Genomic DNA, 14,340 nt, shown 5'->3' on the forward strand with positions numbered 1-14,340 from the left:
AGGTTGTGCTGGGTGATGCCATGCAGCAAAGGACCACCTGCGGCTGATTTTTATTCCCAGCAAGGGGTGGGGTTTGCCCAGAGCTGTGTGAGCCTTGTGTGAAAGGTCTTCTCAACACGTGCCCTCCAAATCTCTCTCTTCTCATCTTGTTTCCTTGCTGGAAGCTCCCTTGGAGCTTAGCTCACAGCCAAAACCATGGTGGAATTCATTTCCATGAGCAGCTGCCACGAGCTTCCAGCTTCTTGGACGAAACACTGAGTCATCCTGTCCTGTGCATCTAGTTCCCACGGTCTCTCATTGAGCTGGTTGGCTCTGGAGGAAAGGGGAGTGGATTGTGTGCTCCACCTCAGTCCTCGTTTTTCTAATTGACTCGGAGGGTCAACCGGCCTGAGGTGCATCCCTGGGGACAGTTTGTTGGCTTAGTGGGTCTTCCTGGGTTTCCTGTGAAGTGTTCACATCCTGGTGTCCACTTGTTGCTTACTCACCCAGGGTCCATCACACTACTGAACATTTTAAGAGGTCGAAAAAGCACGCCGTAAACAAACCCAAAAGATGACTCTTCCAATTTGGAGAAGAAAGATCTGAAAACCTGATAGAAAAATGGGCAAAAGACACGAGCCAACAGTGTACAAGAAAGACGTATCAGTGGCCTTTACCTCTATCAAAGCATGTTTAAAAGACACGAGCAGCCAATTCACAAGAAGAGTATGGAGCTAGCCCCGAACCACGTTAAGAACATTTTAAATCTCACTAAGGTAAGAAAAGTCATATTAAAATTCCCTTGAGAACTGAAACCGAGGCAGAAGTGGCATAGATTTTAGGAATTGCAGACAGAGACATTAAGATACTTGGAATAATTGTGTCTTGTGTGTTCTAAAAGTAAATAGAGACATGGAAATCCTAAGATAGACCCCATCTGATCTTACAGATATGAAAACTATAGTGTCAGATGCAGCCCATTTTAAGGGCTTCCCTGTGGCTCAGACATTAAAAAAAAATCCACCTGCAACATGGGAGACTGGGATACAATTTCTGGGCTGGGAAGATGCCCTGGTGAAGGGCATGGCAGCCAGCTCCAGTATGCTTGCCTAGAGAATCCCCATGGACAGAGGAGCCTGGCGGGCTACAGTACAAGGAGTCACAAAGAGTTGGACATGGCTGAGCAATGAAGCACAGCACAGCACAGCACATTGAATGTCTGTGAAAGAAAGGCAGGTAGGGAGGAAAGAGGGAGAAAGGGAAACAAGGGAAATGAAAGGAAGGAAAGAAACTCCTCTGTTGCTGGTGAGAACAGAGCAACCAGAGATGTCCCCCAGCAGGACAGCACCCCACATGTCCATCTGAGTACTCTCAGAAGCTTGAAACAAACATCTCCAAATTTGGTCCCACTCCTTTGACCAGACTTCTGTGCAGGGTTCACCGCTAACAGGCGAATAGTCATCAGGCTTTCTTCTCATTCAAATCGTGATTCACCCAGAAGTGAGAAAGACACGTGTGCCCCAATGTGCATCACAGCACTGTTTGCAATAGCCAGGCCATGGAAGCAACCTAGATGTCCATCAGCAGACGAATGAGTAAGAAAGCTGTGGTACATATACACAGTGGACTATTGCTCAGCCATTAAAAAGAACACATTTGAATCTGTTCTAATGAGGTAGATGAAACTGGAGCCTATCATACAGAGTGAAGTAAGTCAGAAAGGAAAACACCAATAAACTTTACTAAGGCATATATGTGGAATTTAGAAAGACGATAATGATAACCCTATATGCGAGACAGCAAAAGAGACACAGATGTAGAGAATAGTCTTTTGGACTCTGTGGGAGAAGGGGAGGGTGGGTTGATCTGAGTGAACAGCACTGAAACATGTATGTTATCATATGTGGAAGAGATAACCAGTCCAGGTTTGATGCATGAGACAGGGTGCTCAGGGCTGGTGCACTGGGATGACCCAGAGGGATGGGATGGGGAGGGAGGTGGGAGCGGGTTTCAGGATGGGGAACACATGTCCACCCATGGCTGATTCATGTCAATGTATGGCAAAAAACTCCACAATATTATAAAGTTATTAGCCTCCAATTAAAATAAATAAATTTAAAAAATAAAATAAATTCCTTCGCTGAAAAGAGCCTAACCAATATTGGCTTTATGACCTCCAAAAACGCCATTCTTTCCTTCTTTTTTCACTCCTTCCTCCCCCCTCTTTCTTTACATTTCTTTCATATTATACCACTGGTAAAGTTTGCTTTCCGTTTATAGTTATTACAAAGCCCTGGCTCTATTCCCCATGTTGTACAATGCATCCTTGAGCTCATCTTCCACCTAACTGACACGGCGTTCCTCCCACTCCCCCACCTCTGTATTGCCCCTCCCTCTTCCCCTCCCCGCTGGTAACCGGTAGATGGTTCTCTATATCTCTGAGCCTCCATTTGTATCATATTCTCTACTTTGTGGTATTTAAGTTTCTGTAAGTGATATCACACAGTATTTGTCTATCTCTGTGTTATTTTGCTCAATATTCTACCTCCCATGTTGCTGCAAATGTCAACATTCCATTCCTTTGATGGGGCAGCTCCTTTGTATGCCTTTTTCGCAAATGGCACGACCACCCCACAAATGACACAGCTCCCCAGGTAAGTTTCCATCTCTGCACTCACTCAGAGAAACACCAAGTCCTCTTCCTCATCACATATGGGAAGTGTGTCTTTGAAGCTCGGTCTGGAGCCAGTTCTTCCTCCTAATTTCTGGCAACCTGGACCTTCTGGTCCCATCTCCAACTCCACAGAACCAGTCCCCTTCCCTCTTCACACAATTATCCCTTCCCTGCCCTTTCTGCTTCCCCCCGCACTATCAGAGAACTCAGAGACAAGCATAATATCACATCATGTTGATTTTATTTCATTATTAATATATGCAGTTGCTATAATATTCAGCATCTGTACTGTTGGCCAGTACTCAGCGGAGAGACACCTGAGGATTTCTGAGGTCTCTAGCCATACCCCGAAGTCACTGGCTGTCCACTGGTCCAGCTGGAATGGCAGGGGTCTCCACGGTCTCTGGGACCTCCTCTGGTTCGCTCTGAGTAGGTGGAATGGCAGGGGTCTCCGTGGTCTCTGGGACCTCCTCTGGTCCCTTCTGATTCAGCTGTTCATTCACCTTGGAACTCTTGCTATAGAGCTTTGAGCCTCGGATTTTTTTAAGCTTTTTTGCGGTGGGAGTTTTCTGAGAAGTTTTCTTGGGCAGCTTTGCCTGGAATGGGATTACCCACCCTCACGGTTCCCCTGGCCACCTGGAGAAAACAAGAGAGGGAGCAAAGAATGGCACTGGTTTAGGGAAGAGGGTGAAGATGGGTGGGAACGATGGCTTCAGGAGAAGGGGAGTAGGCAGAGAAGGGTTATGTGTCAGGCAAGAACAGGGGAGGGAATCTTTTCGGGTGGGGTCGATGGGCTAGAGGAGATTGGCGGGGTTCAGCTCACCTTGACATTTTTCTGGACCTCAATTGATAGAAGGTCTTCATCTTCTTCTGGGTAACAGGAGGTTGGTGGTCCATAACTACTCCGGAGCCTTCTGCCTTCCCAGTCACCTCAGTCCTTTGGAGGACTCCCAGTGGTCTGCTCAGAGCCCCTGAGCACCCCTATATATACCCGTCCCCAAGGGGCCACACCCTCATTCTTTATGTGGTCAGCAAGTCTCTTCCCCAGCCAATGGTGGCCCTGCGTGAGCCTTGACATCACAGAGCCCCATCCTGACATGTCTTTCGTGGGATGGGGAGCCATTCAGATGATTTGGTGGGAGAAATGAGGCATTCGCAATGCCCCTAAAGAGGCCTCCAAACTCACCTGCCACCCTCAAATATATGTAAACTCTGATGGGTCACACGGCAGGCAGAGTGTGTCTCCTCCAAACCATGCCCCACAGCCACACTCCTCAGGTATTCATTCTGTTCTCTCTCAGCCTTCACCACTATGTAGTTTTGAATATGTTGCCTGAAATCCCTGCATGACAGCTAGGCTGTGTTTAAGTGTCTGTGGAAGCAAGAATCATTCCACATTCCCTCTGCAATGTGGTCTCAATGCACCTCGTGACCATTGACTTCTGGGCCGGTCGATAGAAACCTTCCCCATCCCGCCTCCTTTTCTCAGTGTTCCGGAGCTCGCCTCCGTTTTCTGGTCTCCAGTCGGAAACCCTTGTCTTCAGGCTGTGAGAACGCAGTGAATACACTTGCCCTTGCTCCACACGGAGCTGTCTCGTGTCAAGTCTAGGACTCAGGGTCACCTCACTAGGAGTACTACCCAGGCTTGGGTTTGAACAGGGTGATGGGGATGGGGCAGAGAAATGCATGTTTCAGGTTGTGCTGGGTGATCCCATGCAGGAAAGGACCACCTGCGGCTGATTAGTATTCCCAGCAAGGGGTGGGCTTGCCCAGAGCTGTGTGAGCCTTGTGTGCAAAGGTCTTCTCAACACGTGCCCTCCAAATCTCTCTCTTCTCATCTTGTTTCCTTGATGGAAGCTCCCTTGGAGCTTAGCTCACAGCCAAAACCATGGTGGAATTCATTTCCATGAGCAGCTGCCACGAGCTTCCAGCTTCTTGGACGAAACACTGAGTCATCCTGTCCTGTGCATCTAGTTCCCACGGTCTCTCATTGAGCTGGTTGGCTCTGGAGGAAAGGGGAGTGGATTGTGTGCTCCACCTCAGTCCTCGTTTTTCTAATTGACTCGGAGGGTCAACCGGCCTGAGGTGCACCCCTGGGGACAGTTTGTTGGCTTAGTGGGTCTTCCTGGGTTTCCTGTGAAGTGTTCACATCCTGGTGTCCACTTGTTGCTTACTCACCCAGGGTCCATCACACTGCTGAACATTTTAAGAGGTCGAAAAAGCACGCCATAAACAAACCCAAAAGATGACTCTTCCAATTTGGAGAAGAAAGATCTGAAAACCTGATAGAGAAATGGGCAAAAGACACGAGCCAACAGTGTACAAGAAAGATGTATCACTGGCCTTTACCTTTATTAAGGCGTGTTTAAAAGACACGAGCAGCCAATTCACAAGAAGAGTATGGAGCTAGCCCCGAACCACGTTAAGAACATTTTAAATCTCACTAAGGTAAGAAAAGTCATACTAAAATTCCCTTGAGAACTGAAACCGAGGCAGAAGTGGCATAGATTTTAGAAATTGCAGACAGAGACATTAAGATACTTGGAATAACTGTGTTTTGTGTGTTCTAAAAGTAAGTAGAGACATGGAAATCCTAAGATAGACCCCATCTGATCTTACAGATATGAAAACTATAGTGTCAGATGCAGCCCATTTTAAGGGCTTCCCTGTGGCTCAGACAGTAAAAAAAAATCCACCTGCAACATGGGAGACTGGGATTCAATTTCTGGGTTGGGAAGATCCCCTGGAGGAGGGCATGGCAGCCCGCTCCAGTATGCTTGCCTGGAGAATCCCCATGGACAGAGGAGCCTGGCGGGCTACAGTCCATGGAGTCACAAAGAGTTGGACACGGCTGAGCAACGAAGCACAGCACAGCACAGCACCTTGAATGTCTGTGAAAGAAAGGCAGGTAGGGAGGAAAGAGGGAGAAAGGGAAACAAGGGAAATGAAAGGAAGGAAAGAAACTCCTCTGTTGCTGGTGAGAACAGAGCAACCAGAGATGTCCCCCAGCAGGACAGCACCCCACATGTCCATCTGAGCACTCTCAGACAGCTTGAAACAACCGTCTCCAAATTTGGTCCCACTCCTTCAACCAGACTCGTGTGCAGGGTTCACCACTAACAGGCGAATAGTCATCAGGCTTTCTTCTCATTCAAATCGTGATTCACCCAGAAGTGAGAAAGACACGTGTGCCCCAATGTGCATCACAGCACTGTTTGCAATAGCCAGGCCATGGAAGCAACCTAGATGTCCATCAGCAGACGAATGGGTAAGAAAGCTGTGGTACATATACACAGTGGACTATTGCTCAGCCATTAAAAAGAACACATTTGAATCCGTTCTAATGAGGTAGATGAAACTGGAGCCTATTATACAGAGTGAAGTAAGTCAGAAAGAAAAACACCAATACACTTTACTAAGGCATATATGTGGAATGTAGAAAGATGGTAATGATAACCCTATATGAGAGACAGCAAAAGAGACAAAGATGTAGAGAATAGTCTTTTGGACTCTGTGGGAGAAGGCGAGGGTGGGTTGATCTGAGTGAACAGCACTGAAACATGTATGTTATCATATGTGAAAGAGATAGCCAGTCCAGGTTTGATGCATGAGACAGGGTGCTCAGGTCTGGTGCACTGGGATGACCCAGAGGGATGGGATGGGGAGGGATGTGGGAGCGGGGTTCAGAATGGGGAACACATGTCCACCCATGGCTGATTCATGTCAATGTATGGCAAAAAACACCACAATATTATAAAGTTATTAGCCTCCAATTAAAATAAATAAATTTAAAAAATAAAATAAATTCCTTTGCTAAAAAGAGCCTAATCAATATTGGCTTTATGACCTCCAAAAACGCCATTCTTTCCTTCCTTTCTTCCCTCCTTCCTCCCCCCTCTTTCTTTCCTTTTCTTTCTTATTATACCATTGGTAAAGTTTGCTTTCCGTTTATAGTTATTACAAAGTCCTGGCTCTATTCCCCATGTTGTACAATGCATCCTTGAGCTCATCTTCCACCTAACTGACACGGCGTTCCTCCCACTCCCCCACCTCTGTATTGCCCCTCCCTCTTCCCCTCCCCGCTGGTAACCGGTAGATTGTTCTCTATATATGTGAGACTCCATTTGTATCATATTCTCTACTTTGCGGTATTTTAGATTCTATAAGTGATATCACACAGTATTTGTCTATCTCTGTGTTATTTTGCTCAATATTCTACCTCCCATGTTGCTGCAAATGTCAACATTCCATTCCTTTGATGGGGCAGCTCCTTTGTATGCCTTTTTAGCAAATGGCACGGCCACCCCACACACGACACAGCTCCCCAGGTAAGTTTCCATCTCTGCACTCACTCAGAGAAACACCAAGTCCTCTTCCTCTTCTCCCATGGGAAGTGTGTCTTTGAAGCTTGGTCTGGAACCAGTTCTTCCCCCTATTTTCTGGCAACCTGGACCTTCTGGTCCCATTTCCAACTCCACAGAACCAGTCCCCTTCCCTCTTCACACACTTATCCCTTCCCTGCCCATTTTGCTCCCCCCCCCCACTATCAGAGAACTCAGAGACAAGCATAATTTCACATCATGTTGATTTGGTTTCATTATTAATGTATGCAGTTGCTATAATATTCAGCATCTGTACTGTTGGCCAGTACTCAGCGGAGAGACCCCTGAGGATTTCTGAGATCTCTAGCCATGCCCCGAAGTCACTGGCTGTCCACTGGTCCAGCTGGAATGGCTTGAGTCTCCACGGTCTCTGGGACCTCCTCTGGTTCCCTCTGAGTAGGTGGAATGGCAGGGGTCTCCACGGTCTCTGGGACCTCCTCTGGTTCGCTCTGAGTAGGTGGAATGGCAGGGGTCTCCACGGTCTCTGGGACCTCCTCTGGTTCGCTCTGAGTAGGTGGAATGGCAGGGGTCTCCGTGGTCTCTGGGACCTCCTCTGGTCCCTTCTGATTCAGCTGTTCATTCACCTTGGAACTCTTGCTACAGAGCTTTGAGCCTCGGATTTTCTTAAGCTTTTTTGTGGTGGGAGTTTTCTGAGAAGTTTTCTTGGTCAGCTTTGCTGGAATGGTATTACCCACCCTCAGGGTTCCCCTGGCCACCTGGAGAAAACAAGAGAGGGAGAACAGAATGGCATTTGTTTGAGGAAGAGGGTGAAGATGGATGGGAATGATGGCTTCAGGAGAAGGAGTATGGCCAGAGAAGGGTTATGTGCCAGGCAAGGACAGGGGAGGGGGTCTCATGGGGCAGTGTCAACTGGCAAGAGGAGCTTGGGTGGGTTCAGCTCACCTTGACACTTTTGTGGACCTCAGTTGACAGGAGGTCTTCATCTTCTCCTGGGTAACAGGAGGTTGGTGTTCCATAACTACTCTGGAGCCTTCTGCCTCCCCAGTCACCTCAGTCCTTTGGAGGACTCCCAGTGGTCTGCTCAGAGCCCCTGAGCACCCCTATATATACCCGTCCCTAGGGGGCCACACCCTTATGCTTTATGAGGTCAGCAAGTCTCTTCCCCAGCCAATGGTGGCCCTGGGTGAGCCTTGACATCACAAAGCCCCATCCTGACATGACTTTCGGGGGATGGGGAGCAATTCAGATGATTTGGTGTGAGAAATGAGGCATTTGTAATGCCCCAAATGAGGCCTCCAAACTCACCTGCCACCCTCAACTCTATGTAAACTCTGATGGGTCACACGGCAGGCAGAGTCCGTCTCCTCCTAACCTTGCCAAACATCCACACTCCACAGTCATTCATTCTGTTCTCTCTCAGCTTTCACCACTAAGTAGTTTTGAATATCTTGCCTGAAATCCCTGCATGACAGCTAGACTGTGTTTAAGTGTCTGTGGAAGCAAGAATCATTCCACGTTCCCTCTGCAATGTGGTCTCAATGCACCTCGTGACCATTGACTTCTGGGCCGGCCGACTGAAACCTTCCCCATCCCGCCTCCTTGTCTCAGTGTTCTGGAGCTCGCCTCCGTTTTCTGGTCTCCAGTCGGAAACCCTTGTCTTCAGGCTGTGAGAATGCAGTGAATACACTTGCCCTTGCTCCACACGGAGCTGTCTCGTGTCAAGTTTGGACTCAGGGTCACCTCCCTAGGAGTACGATCCAGGCTTGTGTTTGAACAGGGTGATGGGGATGGGGCAGAGAAATGCATGTTTCAGGTTGTGCTGGGTGATGCCATGCAGGAAAGGACCACATGCGGCTGATTAGTATTCCCAGCAAGGGGTGGGGCTTGCCCAGAGCTGTGTGAGCCTTGTGTGCAAAGGTCTTCTCAACACGTGCCCTCCAAATCTCTCTTCTCATCTTGTTTCCTTGCTGGAAGCTCCCTTGGAGCTTAGCTCACAGCCAAAACCATGGTGGAATTCATTTCCATGAGCAGCTGCCACGAGCTTCCAGCTTCTTGGACGAAACACTGAGTCATCCTGTCCTGTGCATCTAGTTCCCACGGTCTCTCATTGAGCTGGTTGGCTCTGGAGGAAAGGGGAGTGGATTGTGTGCTCCACCTCAGTCCTCGTTTTTCTAATTGACTCGGAGGGTCAACCGGCCTGAGGTGCACCCCTGGGGACAGTTTGTTGGCTTAGTGGGTCTTCCTGGGTTTCCTGTGAAGTGTTCACATCCTGGTGTCCACTTGTTGCTTACTCACCCAGGGTCCATCACACTGCTGAACATTTTAAGAGGTCGAAAAAGCACGCCGTAAACAAACCCAAAAGATGACTCTTCCAATTTGGAGAAGAAAGATCTGAAAACCTGATAGAGAAATGGGCAAAAGACACGAGCCAACAGTGTACAAGAAAGATGTATCAGTGGCCTTTACCTTTATTAAGGCGTGTTTAAAAGACACGAGCAGCCAATTCACAAGAAGAGTATGGAGCTAGCCCCGAACCACGTTAAGAACATTTTAAATCTCACTAAGGTAAGAAAAGTCATACTAAAATTCCCTTGAGAACTGAAACCGAGGCAGAAGTGGCATAGATTTTAGAAATTGCAGACAGAGACATTAAGATACTTGGAATAACTGTGTTTTTTTTTTTTTTTTTGCCACATGCCTTGGTTTTTTTTTTTTTTTTTTTGAGCCTAATTACTTTACATCATTACAGTAGTTTTTGTTATACATTGATATGAATTAGCCATGGATTTACATGTACTCCCCATCCCAGTCCCCCCTCCCACCTCGCTCTCCACCCGATCCCTCTGGGTCTTCCCAGTACACCAGGCCCGAGCACTTGTCTCATGTACCCAACCTGAGCTGGTTATCCGTTTCACCCTAGATAATATACATGTTTCAATGCTGTTCTCCTGAAACATCCCACCCTCGCCTTCTCCCACAGTCCACAAGTCTGTTCCATACATCTGAGTCTCTTTTTCTGTTTTGCGTATAGGGTTATCGTTACCATCTTTATAAAGTCCATATATATGTGTTAGTATACTGTAATGGTCTTTATCTTTCTGGCTATGTGTGTTCTAAAAGTAATTAGAGACATGGAAATCCTAAGATAGACCCCATCTGATCTTACAGATATGAAAACTATAGTGTCAGATGCAGCCCATTTTAAGGGCTTCCCTGTGGCTCAGACAGTAAAAAAAATTCCACCTGCAACATGGGAGACTGGGATTCAATTTCTCGGTTGTGAAGACCCCCTGGAGGAGGGCATGGCAGTCATCTCCAATATGCTTGCCTGGAGAATCCCCATGGACAGAGGAGCCTGGCTGGCTACAGTCCATGGAGTCACAAAGAGTTGGACACGGCTGAGCAACGAAGCACAGCACAGCACAGCACCTTGAATATCTGTGAAAGAAAGGGAGGTAGGGAGGAAAGAGGGAGAAAGGGAATCAAGGGAAATGAAAGGAAGGAAAGAAACTCCTCTGTTGCTGGTGAGAACAGAGCAACCAGAGATGTCCCCCAGCAGGACAGCACCCCACATGTCCATCTGAGCACTCTCACACAGCTTGAGACAACCATCTCCAAATTTGGTCCCACTCCTTCAACCAGACTCGTGTGCAGGGTTCACCACTAACAGGCGAATAGTCATCAGGCTTTCTTCTCATTCAAATCTTGATTCACCCGTAGGAGAGAAAGACAGATTTGCCCCAATGTGCATCACAACACTGTTTGCAATTGCCAGGCCATGGAAGCAACCTAGATGTCCATCAGCAGACGAATGGGTAAGAAAGCTGTGGAACATATACACAGTGGACTATTGCTCAGCCATTAAAAAGAACACCTTTGAATCCGTTCTAATGAGGTAGATGAAACTGGAGCCTATTATACAGAGTGAAGTAAGTCAGAAAGAAAAACACCAATACACTTTACTAAGGCATATATGTGGAATTTAGAAAGATGGTAATGATAACCCTATATGCGAGATAGCAAAAGAGACACAGATGTAGAGAATAGTCTTTTGGACTCAGTGGGAGAAGGCGAGGGTGGGTTGATCTGAGTGAACAGCACTGAAACATGTATGTTATCATATGTGAAAGAGATAGCCAGTCCAGGTTCGATGCATGAGACAGGGTGCTCAGGGCTGGTGCACTGGGATGACCCAGAGGGATGGGATGATGGGAGGGAGGTGGGAGCGGGGTTCAGGATGGGGAACACATGTCCACCCATAGCTGATTCATGTCAATGTATGGCAAAAAACACCACAATATTATAAAGTTATTAGCCTCCAATTAAAATAAATGAATTTAAAAAATAAAATAAATTCCTTTGCTAAAAGAGCCTAATCAATATTGGCTTTATGACCTCCAAAAACGCCATTCTTTCCTTCCTTTCTTCCCTCCTTCCTCCCCGCTCTTTCTTTCCTTTTCTTTCTTATTGTACCATTGATAAAGTTTGCTTTTCGTTTATAGTTATTATAAAGTCCTGGCGCTATTCCCCATGTTGTACAATGCATCCTTGAGATCATCTTCCACCTAACTGACACGGCGTTCCTCCCACTCCCCCACCTCTGTATTGCCCCTCCCTCTTCCCCTCCCCGCTGGTAACCGGTAGATGCTTCTCTATATCTGTGAGCCTCCGTTTGTATCATATTCTCTACTTTGCGGTATTTTAGATTCTATAAGTGATATCACACAGTATTTGTCTATCTCTGTGTTATTTTGCTCAATATTCTACCTCCCATGTTGCTGCAAATGTCAACATTCCATTCCTTTGATGGGGCAGCTCCTTTGTATGCCTTTTTAGCAAATGGCACGGCCACCCCACACACGACACAGCTCCCCAGGTAAGTTTCCATCTCTGCACTCACTCAGAGAACCGTCAAGTCCTCTTCCTCTTCTCCCATGGGAAGTGTGTCTTTGAAGCTCGGTTTGGAACAAGTTCTTCCCCCTACTTTCTGGCAACCTGGAATTCTGTTCTCATTTCCAACTCCACAGAACCAGTCCCCTTCCCTCTTCACACACTTATCCCTTCCCTGCCCTTTCTGCTCCCCCTCCCGACTATCAGAGAACTCAGAGACAAGCATAATTTCACATCATGTTGATTTTGTTTCATTATTAATGTATGCAGTTGCTATAATATTCAGCATCTGTACTGTTGGCCAGTACTCAGGGGAGAGACCCCTGAGGATTTCTGAGATCTCTAGCCATGCCCCAAAGTCACTGGCTGTCCACTGGTCCATCTGGAATGGCAGGGGTCTCCACGGTCTCTGGGACCTCCTCTAGTTCCCTCTGAGTAGGTAGAATGGCAGGAGTCTCCACGGTTTCTGGGACCTCCTCTAGTTCGCTCTGAGTAGGGGGAATGGCATGGGTCTCCACAGTATCTGGGACCTCCTCTGGTTCGCTCTGAGTAGGTGGAATGGCAGGGGTCTCCGTGGTCTCTGGGACGTCCTCTGGCCCCTTCTGATTCAGCTGTTCATTCACCTTGGAACTCTTGCTACAGAGCTTTGAGCCTCGGATTTTCTTAATCTTTTTTTTGGTGGGAGTTTTCTGAGAAGTTTACTTGGCCAGCTTTGCTGGAATGGGATTACCCACCCTCACGGTTCCCCTGGCCACCTGGAGAAAACAAGAGAGGGAGCAAAGAATGGCACTGCTTTAGGCAAGAGTGTGAAGACGGGTGGGAACGAAGGCTTCAGGAGAAGGGGTGTAGGCAGAGAAGGGTTATGTGCCAGGCAAGGACAGGGGAGGGGGTCTTCTGGGGTGGGGTTGATGGTCAAGAGGAGTTTGGCTGGGTTCAGCTCACCTTGACATTTTTTCTGGACCTCAATTGATAGGAGGTCTTCATCTTCTCCTGGGTAACAGGAGGTTGGTGTTCCATAACTACTCTGGAGCCTTCTGCCTTCCCAGTCACCTCAGTCCTTTGGAGGACTCCCAGTGGTCTGCTCAGAGCCCCTGAGCTACCCTATATATACCCGTCCCCAGGGGGCCTCACCCTCATGCTTTATGAGGTCAGCAAATCTCTTCCCCAGGCAATGGTGGCCCTGCGTGAGCCTTGACATCACAAAGCCCCATCCTGACATGTCTTTCGGGGGATGGGGAGCAATTCAGATGATTTGGTGGGAGAAATGAGGCATTTGTAATGCCCCTAAAGAGGCCTCCAAACTCACCTGCCACCCTCAACTCTATGTAAACTCTGATGGGTCACACGGCAGGCAGAGTCCGTCTCCTCCAAACCTTGCCCCACAGCCACACTCCTCAGGCATTCATTCTGTTCTCTCTCAGCTTTCAACACTATCTAGTTTTGAATATCTTGCCTGAAATCCCTGCATGACAGCTAGGCTGTGTTTAAGTGTCTGTGGAAGCAAGAATCATTCCACGTTCCCTCTGCAATGTGTTCTCAATACACCTTCTGACCATTGACTTCTGGGCCGGCTGACAGAAACCTTTCCCATCTCGCCTCCTTGTCTCAGTGTTCCGGAGCTCGCCTCCGTTTTCTGGTCTCCAGTCGGAAACCCTTTTCTTCTGGCTGTGAGAACGCAGTGAATACACTTGCCCTTGCTCCACACGGAGCTGTCTCTTGTCAAGTCTAGGACTCAAGGTCACCTCACTAGGAGTACTACCGAGGCTTGGGTTTGAACAGGGTGATGGGGATGGGGCAGAGAAATGCATGTTTCAGGTTGTTCTGGGTGATACCATGCAGGAAAGGACCACCTGCGGCTGATTAGTATTACCATGATATAATGGATTCATGAGGTCTGTGTACTTAACAACTTTATGAAATGTCTTTTCCACCTTTATGACTGAATCTGTGGCTCCCATCTGACATTGTAAATATGTGAGCTCTTTACCTTTAGGTATACATGTTATGCTTAGATAAATGTATTTTTAAAACTTTAGATTCTGGTATTATAAGAATATGTAGAAGCCAATCCTCAGCAAACATTTAACTTATTTATCTACCAATTTCCATGGTTGGATTCCCTATATTCTATGTATAAAAAATGGGTAAAACTACATGAAAAAGCAAGACTTCTCCAACTGATCCCTAATCTGTTTTTAACAATTTCATCAACCAACAATGACACCTACATGTTCTTCATAGGTTCAGTGACAGTGTCAACTTTCAGGAATGAGATAACAGAAAAGAACATTCTTCTGCAATCAGTATGGCTGGTGTGTTTATGAACCATTACACCTTTTGAATTTTATTATGTCTGGGCGATTTTCCAAAATTTTGTGAACATGGTGTTTTAGAACTTTCTTGGATTGAAGCATGACTATATATGTGGGCAATATCTTAGTCTAATCGTGTACT

Source organism: Odocoileus virginianus, chromosome X (assembly GCF_023699985.2).
Source record: "Odocoileus virginianus isolate 20LAN1187 ecotype Illinois chromosome X, Ovbor_1.2, whole genome shotgun sequence".
In the NCBI taxonomy this organism is placed as follows: domain Eukaryota; kingdom Metazoa; phylum Chordata; class Mammalia; order Artiodactyla; family Cervidae; genus Odocoileus; species Odocoileus virginianus.